Source organism: Ischnura elegans, chromosome 2 (genome assembly GCF_921293095.1).
Source record: "Ischnura elegans chromosome 2, ioIscEleg1.1, whole genome shotgun sequence".
Classification (NCBI taxonomy): domain Eukaryota; kingdom Metazoa; phylum Arthropoda; class Insecta; order Odonata; family Coenagrionidae; genus Ischnura; species Ischnura elegans.
Genome location: NC_060247.1, coordinates 80,123,322 through 80,136,580, shown reverse-complemented (window position 1 = coordinate 80,136,580; position 13,259 = coordinate 80,123,322). Strand labels below are relative to the sequence as shown.

The 13,259-nt window shown below is 40.3% G+C and overlaps 1 protein-coding gene across 7 annotated transcripts in view; it reads right to left on the bottom strand.

Annotated features, from left to right (window-relative positions):
• The window catches only part of LOC124154044 (spectrin beta chain), a 217,393-nt gene that overhangs the window by 182,056 nt on the left and 22,078 nt on the right, over positions 1-13,259 (bottom strand). For all 7 annotated transcript variants that reach the window (XM_046527531.1, XM_046527527.1, XM_046527530.1 and 4 more), the window contains exon 2: positions 500-539. The gene's annotated coding sequence lies outside the window, so the exon portion shown is untranslated. The remainder of the gene's footprint in view (positions 1-499; positions 540-13,259) is intronic.

Genomic DNA, 13,259 nt, shown 5'->3' with positions numbered 1-13,259 from the left:
ATTTCAGGAATAATTGAATGACATTGATACTAAATAAATAATTGACTAAATCCATCAATCTGAGTAAAAGACTAGAAAACACTAAAATACAGAAGAATCTGGTGGAGCGTTTAAATAAGGTGACATTTAATCCATTACCAAAAATAGACAAGATGATTACACGATGGGTTGATAAACATTGCAACCAAGGAAGATTGGGAGACGAACAAATAGCGCAAGAGGGTTATGCCGACAAAAATGTTGAAAAGAATGCTACAAAAATCTCTTCGCGGAATTGCGAGGAGAGCGGCCTTAAGGAAATGCAACAGAGTGATACACCCACTTATATATTTTTTCGCGGTTATCTTAAAATATTTTCATTTGAACTCTATCATCTATTAAATTTTCTATCACGATAGAAGTGTACAAACGAAATAATAGAACGCTTAGCATAACCAAAATAGTCCACATGAAGCACCCACGAAGAAGTAAGGGGAAATTTGGTATTCAAATACAGTACCTTGAAAGGGCCAAGGCTGCTCACCCGGAAGGAGATGGTCCTGAAAAGAGAATATGCATTGATTAATTATTGAGGTAGAAAATCACTAGTATGTTGAATCAAACTAAAGTAATAGTTGCAGTCGATGATCGATGCAAATACCAATTCGATTTATGCACTTTATAGAGTTATACAGAGTAATTATAGTTAGGACTATTAGAAACTATTAATTATGTTACGATAGGAACGTACTATTTATGCATTTAAATTATTTTGAACACTAATGTTTTGTAATGCAGTTATATCGATATGATTTTACTTCGATACTTTACTCTTATGCAATTCATAACGTAAAATGAAAAAATGTTACGCATTAGGCTGCATTCAAACGCTCATTGTAAGAAAATGAAGGAGCTACTAATACTCGGCCAAAGCCTAAAAAACTAGAATATAGTTATGTTCCACATTTTCATCGGTCATTTACTTTATATTGCTCTCCATTAGGTAGAACATTCAATTCAAAAGATCTCTCGACGCTTCATCATCGTCTTTGAAGTGGTTACCATGCTACTTTAACGCATTGTTAAGGTCGTCTAAGCGCACTCTCCGTCTATTCCTTCCAATTTATCAGCATAATGAGTGAAATTTTCGCCATTTCCAATACTTGTGGACGCAATACTCAAATACTTATAAGACAAGCATGTCTCTTTACCTATCGCCTACCCGCTTGAAGAATTCAAGCGCTAAAATACTCATTATTATATGCCAACCTATTCTTTTTTTACACATTATGGGAAGTGAATAAGTGGTTAAACCTCCATATTTCTAAATTACTTTATCATTTTCATTATTTTTCCCGTACTGAAACTCCTAAGAGAGCCTTCATTTAGATGGCAACATGCACACCTAAAACTTGATAACATTTTGGAAAACGTCTTTTGAGATAAACTGCATGTGCCAGAGGGGGAGGAAGAAATAAAATAAAGACAGACACCACCCAAAATATAACTAAAAATACCACAGTTCTATTTGCGAAAAAATTATAAGTCCATTGCTATTACAAGGCCAGCGATCTTGTTTGTTTATAACCCCTTAAGAAATTTGTTCTTCGGCGTCTCCTAGTTCTTATCTAGGTACATAGAACACCCATATCCTGATAATAGGTTATGTACAGATAAGGGTAGAAGAAATTCGGGAGATGAGAAGTCCACTACTTCAGCTCTCTTAAGGCTAAGCGATAGGGTTAAAAACTTAAAAATTGATAAGATTGCAACTGAAAAAAGAGCTAATATTGAATTAGCATACCATCAAAGGTAGTACTGAAATAAGCAATGAAGCGGGCATAAGTCAATTATTGTGAAAATTAAGATGACATTTTACGTTTTAATTACAGATGAGGAATTCCCCAATCCACCATAAAACCAAATAAAAACGTAAATCAAATACCTCCATAACTTTACAATGAAAGAAGCACAAATATTTTGTGCATTGAAGATGATGTAGTAACATAGAGACTTAGATCGGGAATAAAAGTTTACAATTCAGGATGATTGCAAGTATTTCTTTCTTTCAATATGGAAAAATTACACTCCATCACGCTTAGTACTTCTGACTTTGTTCGATCACTTTATGCCCAAAGCGTTATCTGACATTTCCTATCTCTAATATGGAAAATATTTCTAGAAATAATTCGTTACTTTGAATATTTCCTTAAAAAAAGAATAGCAACAATAGAAATATATCAGGAGGAGGAAGAGAGGGGAACAAAAAACAGAAAGTTTCATTTGCAAAAGTAGCATACTGGTTACTTCAACACTAATTCTTAAGAAAGAGAATAAGCTGCGACACTACGCGTAAAAAACATGAGTTAAAAGGTAATAAAATCACCTCGCACTTACGACAACAATATAATCCCTTCCTAGAGATATTAAATACACAATTGAGTGGTTGTGACTCCTCGGGATTAAAATTTGGTGGTTTCCCCTTATCTTCCACATCGCAGTACAACACCCGCAATAGTAAATGTTACCACGCCCGTAGTGAAATGTGAGTCGCTGTGCTGCGGCCCTCTTCTCCGGCGATGAGAGGCATAGTAGTTGGCGGCTTCCATTCGCCAAGTCACGGCATCTTCACAGGTCTCGTTATCTTTTAAATGACCAACCTTACCCAAGGATAGAACAATACCCCCTCCGAGCACCATCACCTTTTGTCCGCGACTGCTTATTCTGCGAGTATAACTCGCTTATCTCGGAGTTAACCTTTATATCTAGAGGTTGACCCACCATCAGCAACCCGGTGGACGCACTCGGTAACCTTAAGCTTAGCCGCGAGCGTTCAAAAGTAAGACCGAAAATAATCTTCAGTTTTATCTTGAATGAAACGAAACTCATAAAATTGTTGAGACAATGTCATTATCAACATCGATGAAGAGTTATACGCCATAAGTAATTCAAGTAAAGCAAGAAGAAGGAGAGAGATGAATGAAAGGTCACGCGAGCAGCGGGGAGCAATGGAGAAGTGAAGTAAATTGCACGTGGTATTCGACATACAGACGGTCAAGGTCGGAAAGGTTATAAAACGAGAGTAATTGGAGAGAAGGGATTGGTGGGGAAGAGCATTGGTGGGCAAAGACTAGGGGAAGTGAAACACTGTCCACGAGAACAAAATTGAAGTTAGTAGCAGGTTGTTCGAAGAACATGATTTTAAAAGCGGATAGGCAAAGATAAGACTTTTTATGTGATAGCAGCCTACTATGTGATATAATGCATAAAGAGACCTGGATAACAATACATATCATGATTAACTCCTGAGGAGTGGACTTCATTGCTATAACTAAACTCTATAATGTTAATTATCATCGGTATATATTTTATTTTAAAGTATTATAATTCCACTAGTACTCAGCACATATAGGTCTCTTTTGCATCAGAAACAAGAAGCAGTTGCAGTGACTACGCGAGTTTCCCCACTACGGCTATAAAATAGAAGATAACATGTAAGAAGCAAAACGTTGGAAGGACGAATAAGGTAGTATCGAATCACAATAAGGTAAGGATACGACAATGCGCAAGAGTTAGATGCACGAAACAACGGACTTTGGGTCAGCTTGAATTCGACACCTAACGGGGAAATGGGCTCTGAAAGGAAGCATCAGGCTACCACCAGTCTTTTTCTCCTCTTATATCGTGTATCACCGAGAAATTTTCAGGTGATACAGATAAGACCTTGTTAAATCTGTTTGCATCCCCAATTTGAAAATTTACCATAGTAATTTTTCAGATGTACAATTTCAGACAAACAGACATGTTGACAGAGTCTTAATGTTGTTAAGGGCCTACTCTCGAGCATCCTATCGATTTCAAAATAATACCTTAAGTTATAAACAAGTATTCCGTAAGTAAAAAAGACAAAAAAGAACTGGTTGAGCGAAAATGATGCTTCTCTATAAGATCAGACCAACGGATGGATGGATGTCTGCATTAGATTTCGGCATGGAACCACGGCGTAAGAAGTTGATTCAAGGGCTATCACTTAAAGCCTCGACACAATTTCGCAGGAGAGCAACTCGAGACAGTCTGAAAGGGGAGATTAATTCCTCTGCAGGCATACAAGCCGACAACACATCAAGGTCAAAGCACAAATTAAAAGTAAGGAAACATCTCGTTGACTTTATCCATGTATTCGTCTGAGAACTAGAGTATTTCAAATACGAAACCTAGCATGGGCCAAATCAACATAGGAGTTATAACATGATGATACTTAAAACTTATCAACTTAAGGATTTTTCCCTTTATATTATCCTAAGCAACTTTATGACATAAAATAGATAAGGATATGATAGCACCTAAAGGAAATATTGGCACGAATAATTATTTATCCCAATGTAACCATGGTAAACAGTTAACTCTACTGGTCAAGAACTACAAGGTTACACTGACAGCAAATATCTAATCAGTAACGTACCGATTGTTAGAACAAGAATACGTCCTTGGATGTCAACAATGAATCAGGATTTCCCGCACGCGAATTTTATATCACACGGTATTTGAATTTTTGCCAGTCTTAGAACAATAACATAAAGATATAGACTGAGAAAATTCAAAGACTTATTCATAATTTAAATATATTCTCACAAAAAGCGGCGTCAGTCCTCGGCATTCACGTACATGGTAAATAAAACATACTTTTTCCCGAAAAATCACAGAGTATGTATCACGAAAATCAGAGTACGGTACACATTAGTAGTCACCGTTTTGCTTGGAACACTATTGGGCATTTAAGTGATTCAAATATATAACTGAAGTAGCGACAAACTGAGGGGATCGAACTTTTCCTCGTCTGCCGCTCAAGAACGAAAAGAAGTGGCGTACTGGCCACGAATATTATGCGAAGAACCACTGGATTAAGGGTAGGGAAATCTTCAAACCCGTATAGGGCCAATATTTACCCCCGTAAAGTTTTCGAATCGCATATAGAACATCAAATAACGGGTCCACATTTCATATTACTATCTTATGTCAGCTCCCAGTCCCTCTTTCGGCCAACAGCATGTGCTGAGGGGGAGGTTTCCGATGGGGGCCTGGCGCCAGGGACAGGGTTTGCCGCCGACTTTCCCCCTCTCTTTTCATGGATTTTCTTGGCCCTGGTTTTCCCCAACTGAATCAGTCGTCCCGATTACCTTCCGTAACTCACCGCATGCACGGAGGGAGTCACGAGGAAAACGTTGCTCTTGCGTAAAAGTACACTTGAGCAGCTTATAATAACAAACCACGAGATGAAGGGGAGAGCAACAGCACTGCCATCAAATGCATAAAGGATTAAATTCACTACTACCCAAGAATATAATCAATACCTTTCCCATTTGGAAATAGGAAATCAAATGAATTAAAACGCACTTCGTTTGGAGGGTTTGACAGAAAATAGTACCACAAAATGCTGACCACAAAATAGTGCTTACTTAGATATCGCTCTTTTCTCCACTAGACTTAAAGTGAAGATATCCAAGAGCAAGGTCTGGCACTTGGGGCCAATATAAACATTTTAATGCATTAAACATCTGCCCTTAAACCAATTTTATTGATAAATGAAATTAATAATGACATGAAAGTATAAGCAGGGGGTTGCTGGCAAATTAAATGGTTGATTCAGCAGGAATAGTGAAATAATAATCAAAGACAAACAGCGCTAGAAAAAGACCATGACCAAAGAAGCTGGCAGGACGATGGAAAATTTGAGGAATATCTCAAAAGAAAACCGATTAATTAGCCTCTTCCAAACATGTTGCGCCCAAAAAGGAATATCCGCTCAGGAACGTGCCTTTAACTTCCAATGATTCGCAAAAACCACCACAGCCAGCTTCCCACACGCCGAGCTTAGAGCAAAACATAATTCTCAGCAAAGTTTCCACGATCAAATCGTCCATCCGAAGTTTCTCAAACACCTGCGCCGGTAATTTGAAAACCCACCATATCCCCTTTGCATCAAGAACGATTTCGGATACCAATGGGATAAAACCAAATTCCCCTCTTAATAGGGACTTTCTCTCTTAAAAACGAGGCACTTGCCGAATAGGAGAGACTTGTGTGAGTAGGAAATGGATCGGAGATACGACTCCCCCACACGTTTTACGTGACAATCGGCATTGGGGAACCCGGAGGGAGTGCGCAGTGGGCAGAGAAAAAAAGAAACTGCTGATCACGACGTGGGAACGGGTCTTTCGTCGCCGCCGCGATTGTGAGGAAGCAAGACAGCGAGGGAACTCGAGGCCGCCTCGCCTGTGACTTGATAAAAAAAATCGATCGTCCTCTGTTCTCTCCCTCTATCTCTCTCCCTACGATCTAGGGATCGCAAACAAAGGAAAGAGAGGTGTTATAGGGTCGAGTGTCGCCTACCCCGGTGAGCACGTACCATCCTCCAACCCTCGCTTCCCCCGTGCCGAGTCAGGTGAGGCGCAACGGCGAGAGGCATCACAGCACCCGACAACGGCGCCACAGAATTACTCGTGTAAGCGAGAGCGGTACGGAATCTACTTGACCAAAATGCACGCGGATTGGAGTTAGGGAATGGACAGAAATCTTAAGGAATTTTCACTGTTCAAGCTAATCAGGTCATAAAAGATAGTTTCTGGCGCAATTCGGTTGAAATCTTTGATATTTAGAATAAGAAAGCTCTCATCTATTTCCACACTTATTTATTTCTACTGCCCAGGCTTTGGCACACAATACCATTTCAAGTCGACCTTGAAAATGGCATTATATCCACAAACCTGGGTCAGTAGAAATAAAGAAGTGTGGAAGTAGACAAGTGCTTTCATTTTGTTATATAATCAAGTCATATTTGAGTGATGATTTATTTCATGATATTTATTTCATCATTTATGCAAAAAATTTAATTCATCGAATCTTGGACACCTGGACAGTATTTGTGAGCATCCTCATAATGAAAAAGTCAAATTTTCCATCTATGAATAACAGCAGTAGCCTTGAGAATGGGTGATGGGGAAGCTAAAACTTCATTGAAGAACAAAACTAACATTTAAAAAATTGTCAATTGTCAGAATACTTTCCGTACGAAACGAAACGAGCTATATCAAAATTGCTAATTTACTTGCTCACAGAATAAAGAACTCTATTACTTTCATTGAAATAGAGTTCGGTTATAGACCGTGCATTAAATCCAGACGGATTTTTCGTGGCAATAAGAAGTTGCACGCAGAGATAAGGGAGACCACCGCCAGGTTCAAAAATAGATCTCAATTCAGCCACGCCCCCTTCTCAACACCAATATGGCAAAAAAATCACCTTGACTTTAAAGTGGTTTCCACTTTTGTACCAACGTTTGACCGAACCCTACAGCCGATCTGAGAACTAGCTTTCCATGGAAAAACATTTTTAGAGCGAAAATACGCTTATACTTACAATCAAGTCACGCCCATAATTTTCAAACTCTCCATAACTGACAATGAGCCAGATCTGAAGCAAAAAAAATTCTGGCACCTGCCGATTCTTACCTCGTGGGAGGAAACGTTTTTTCACCGCGTCGGGTAACCCTACGGCCATCAAGGTAACATATGATGATATCCACACATCCCTCACCATCCTCCGCAGAGGGTCATCGTCATTGGAATGGGAATCCCCAATCTGTAGGACCAAGACTCCATTGCAGTTCCCCTGCGGCGACTACCAGCCGATTCCCAAGAGCCTCCCCCATTCCTTAACTCGAGGGCGCATTATACTGACCAAACGGGAGCAGTCGTAAATCACCGCCACTTAGGTTTTTGCGAGCTTGCCAATTTAGTCGCCTCTTTACGACGCCATACATTTTTGGGAGGGATTCCTCTTTCTCTTGGCCTTTCCAAGGGGTTCCACCCCACGATGCCACCATCCTACATTCTAGTGTTCTAGGAGCGTTTACCCAGTGGTTTGTTACGGTTCCTCGAGTCACTTCCTCCACTTTTTACCCTCGCCGCCGCTTCTAGTCTCCGTGGTAAGTCCTCGAAGCGAAACGAACGTCAGGGGTGCGAGAAATTTTTACGTTTCCTGCGGAAATTTATTTCCGGAGAGAGAAAAAACGCGGTGAGGGTAAGCCTAACGGAGACGAAGTAGACACTATATCTACGACACAAATGAATCGATCAAGCCACTGCGAAGATTCAATGAAGAAAGCAATTGGCCCTTCCAACTTCCTCAAACGACTTATCTTTGCGCATATTTCATAATACCTATTTAAAAAAATATATCACGCCTTGAAGCATTCTGAATTCGTATATCAAGTGATTTTCAATTGAATATGAACACTGGCGCATGCTAGAAGGGAGAGAATACTCAATCTCTCTTCTCACTCAATCACATTGGTTTGGAAATTTGTATTAATGATAAAACAGGAAAAAAACAAAAATATGTAACATCATTCGAAACATTTAAACATCCATTATAACTTAAGCTATACTTGTAAATGTAACTATTACCTTTTTCGAATAAATGATCAAATTTGTTCCCAAAATACTTGAGATAAACCGAGTTACTTTTTTTTTATCTGCTATCCCACTATCGGAATGTCCACTGTGACCTGCACATTTTTTCATCGACATACACTACTTTTTTTCTTACTATTCGGTATAATTCTACTACCATTTTCCTTTAAATGGGTATAGTGGTATTAGCCAAGTAAATTTATCTAAAAAATACCCCGAATCCATCAAGTTCTTTTCTTAGTAGTACCCAAACCTCATGCTAAAATTTCTTCTACCTAAGTCTCTAGCAAACCCGCTCGCTTACTAAAATATGAGAGTAAACCTTAAATAAAATTCCATTCGTGTAGGTTTGACAAAAAAGGCACTCCCTCCGCCAATATAAAAAGAAAGAGTGTGCTAATAGGGCAATTAATTCAGAACCAAACTCGCACTTCATTGGAAGAACTCAGTCGATAAAGGGGGAAAGATATGCTTAGAAATAAATCACTTCCCCACGACATACTCTCGTATGTTTAAAATATGTATCGGTGAACGTTACCGCCCATTTATCATAACTTGATGAAGTCATAAGAGAGCTGGTTCACTTATTCATCCCGAGAGAACCTTCGGCTGAGGGATACAATACCTCACAAGGACGTACGGGTGTAAACAACAAAGAAACGCGCAAGACACAAGAACAACGCCGAGGAGTTGTTGCGATTCGGTGACCCGTTACGCATGAGCTCGGGATGTCACCACCTTATCTACGAAAGTGTCAAAGCAGTTGATTTTTCGCTGCGAATAGAATGAAAAGCAAGCGACTTATAGAAAAATGCGTAAATAGGTGCCTGCTTATTTTACAAACTATCACAATCGACGACAAAAGAAAACTGACGAAAGAGGCCATCCTGCATCCGTTTTCACCGCATGCAAATACATCTGACATTTGGTGAACCTCATCACGTGCGGCGAATTGAATTAAAGGCGAATGGCCGTGACAAACTGTCCTCCGAACACTCTCTCTCGCCTTCCGTGCTTTTTCGCGGCTATTATTTCGGTCGGTGACCGCGACACGACCGTCCCCAGGTAACCGTCGCAGGCCACTGCTCAGGAACAGCACACAGGTGTCAAGGCTGTAGGATTCACTGGAGGCGACAGATTTCGAAAGATGAGGCTAGAGAGGTGAAGGAAAAACTCATCCAGTTCTCTGGAATACTAGAGCATATAAGAACGGCCACCACAACAATAGCCTTCGTAACGAAACGCGCGCAACTCCCTGGTAAAGGGTACTTAAAACAAAAGGTAATTGTAAAGAGGTGCAAAAACCACTGCGCATTCCCTAACGACCGGCACTGTACACCTTGAAACAACACCTTTGTCACAATCCGCGAAATGTCTCACGTGATTTACTAAGTTTCCTTCACGCAAAAAAACGACGTACTGTAAAACGCCTCACAAGTTAAAAAAAAAATGAGCCTGCACCAGGTGATTCATACGCTTTGAACTAAGGTATCCAGTTTTTACCACCATCACCACTTCCTGATAGAAGAAAAGGAGTACAACTTCGGTAGGTGGAAGGGAATGCGAGCCCCGCGGTGATGCAATTCCGGTGGAGGACTTAAATTTCCATCCAAGCACACAAGTGCGCTCGAGAAAACTTGGATTCTGGAAGAAACTATAAACCTCCAGTCGACAGCACATCCAAAGGAGAGAGGAGTCCCTCTCCCCGATCAAAGGTGGTGGAATGGACCCGGATTCGAGAGAGAAGGAATTGAGGCGCGGCCTAGCGTGAAGGAGTTGAAAAAAATAAGACCAAAGCCCTGGAAAAACATAAGATCAAGGGGTTAAAGCTTTGGAGTGGAAGGGGCATGAGAGAAGGCTGAGAAAAGGCACCGGCAAAGGACATGAGGCACGATGGGCTAGCCACCACAGGATGTAGTTCCGTCACTGGGAACTGAAGTGTAAAGTACGGTTGTCTACGTCGAAATGTCAACAGTGTTCACGATGCAGATGCGCATTAGAAAGCGGCCTAGCCGCCAATAGTATCTAATAAAAGCAACATCTATCCATAATGCTGAAGAGCCCTCGAAAACAAAAAGGTGTTTTTGCCGAGATATGATTACTTCCCGCACCCTGGAGAACTATAAAAATGGCCAAACCAACATTTTGCCGCTATAATCTCTTGTAGAAACGCAATCGAGAGAGTATGATTTTTCCCGAACGATAAAAATAAAATTACCATAAGATTCGGCTTCATTCTTCCTTCACACCAATCATAATAATTTTGAAACACGCATTTATAATAAAGCGAAGACAACGAGGTGGATGTAAGATTCGCAAACCTATCTGTAGGTCAAAATATTATCTGGAAGCTCGTAGTAGAGAACAGGAAAGGCAACATTCAAGGTGAAACATTTCGTTTACATCGATTGCATAGGTAAACAACAGCAACGGCACTTTAACTATCAAATCTCTGCTCCGGAACGTAAATTCTTCAATAAGCGTAATAATAGTCTCAAATACATTTATAAGTTACATCACAATGGGAACCACGAAGCCAAGTACAAAGGTAGGGTAATGTGGAAAGAAAATCCACACGCACGATTTAGAGCCGCTCGAGACGTGACTGCAAGAGGAAACAACTTTTCGCGCCGGTCGTTTTTCTTCCATTGAAGGAAGAATAAAACACGCGCACGAGAATCACGTATCTCAAATTTTGAGCGCCTTACGAGAAATCCACACCCAAACAAAGGACGGTTTGAGGCCAATGCGAGGACGGTTCACCGCACCCAGAAGATCATTTTCCTGCAAACCGAGTAGAGGATCGCCAATGTAAGCTCGGAAGACTCGCGGAAGGATATAAACAAACCCCCCGCGACTGATTTCATCCACCAGGGATTACACGCGCCATAGACCCCGTCACCTAGACACTGCAGCATTACAGAGAGATTTAAATACAGATCCCTCGGGGCGAAATATTATATATAATGGTAAAAAGAAGAAGGCAGTGTCGGAAGGAAAGGGAGGCTCCCAGATTACTTCTTTATTACTCTATGAAAACCTACCTTAATCGGTAGAATACTATAATAATAATAATAATAATAATAATGGTAAAAAGCTGGATTGATAAAAGTATGAGACAATTTTAAAGTTGAGCAATTAAGATTCGAAGACTGAAGCAGTCAGAATATTCACAATAATACGTATCATATTGAATCGTAACTTATCTCAACACTAAGGTCAGTTAAGCCGGCTATTGCACAACCATTTCCAACTCAGATACAATAAATCCTTTCGTGAATTGATCTTTCCTTCGGCCGTCCATTCATGACTTCAACAAGAATAAAAACACACACCATACCACGAACCAATATCTATAGCAACATGCGGGTTGCGGTTTGGTACTAGTGAAAAGTCACCCAATACATTGTTTAGCAACATCAGCTTCCCCTCATCCATACACTTTTACGGCTTCATGATTCAGGGGCAATGCCATACAAAGCCATAGGAATAAAAAGCATAGCCTACAAATCAATGCGGCTATTTTCGTGGTGCATTAAGCCGTTGAATGACAAAGCAAATATGAGTACCTATAGCTTTAACCTAATAACTCGTAAACCATACAAAACGCGAAAAAAAACAGGTAGTCGTCGAACAAAATCTAAAACGAAAGCAAACGTTTCATTTTCTTCGTCACTGTGATGAACAAAGCTTGTTTATTAAAAATACTCATATTTCCTTACGTAATAAAGTTTTTAGCAAATCACTGGCTCGAAAATTTAATAACTGCCATAAAAAAGGCCAAAATGAGTCTAAAATTAATCACTTGTGCGATAAAAAGGAGCGACGAGCACAAAGAAATAAAAGTCCTTGCCTTCCCAGCCGAGAGGCGTTACTCACAAGGCCGAGGCCGTCGGGCAATCGCTAAAAGCAATCAATTTGATTGGAACACACGTACCCACTCTCACCAACAAAAAAAAATCGGAAACAGCCTAGTCATTCCAATAACCTACAGGTCTATCGACCGAGGTTCTCTCAGGCATGTTTGTATTTCTCCTAATAGGTCTTGAATGAGTCCTGAAGAACGACAGACAGGTGTCGAATCCTTCGATAACAAATCCCAGCTTAGTGGTATGAACAATCTTTTGGTGTGACGAAAGCGATTTCATTGCAACAGGTTACCTAAGGGATAAAGCATATGCAAATGTAAAAGACACACCAACTTCAGCGAGTTAGCCGCAGGTCCCGACACTATTTTCTATTTCCTCTTATAATATATTGCTGTTTTTTTTACTTTTCTGGATGATCGCACTAATTGAATTTCCTCAGGCTATTCACACCAGTTTAATAGGTTCCTAAATACGTAATTCAAGAATAACTAATAAGCCCAATGATAAGTAAAACCGGAAACTACTTGATGTCTCCATGAAACCAAAAAATATACGGAAAACCCAAACAATAAGAAACTCTACCCGCAGTGTGCAAGCGGAATACTCAAATGAAGAAAAGAATTGACTCTCAATTTCAATCATTGCCGAAAGGTCAATGCATTTTCAGCTTTTTCATGCCTGTCAGCAGAAGGAGAGATGATATCTCCCACCGAGGACCGAGTATCACGCGAAGCGCGCTTCCCATATTTCACGCATTCGTGACTCGTAGTCTTTGTTCGAGCACGGGGTTGAGGGTATCCAAGCGTATGCTCCGTGTCAACCTGCGCACCCTAGCAGCGACACCCACCTCACCGCAATGCTAAGTAGGCGATTTTTGAAGTGTTTTAATTTTAATATGCAAAAAAAAGCTGTCGTCGCGGGCTTATACTAACGAACGAAT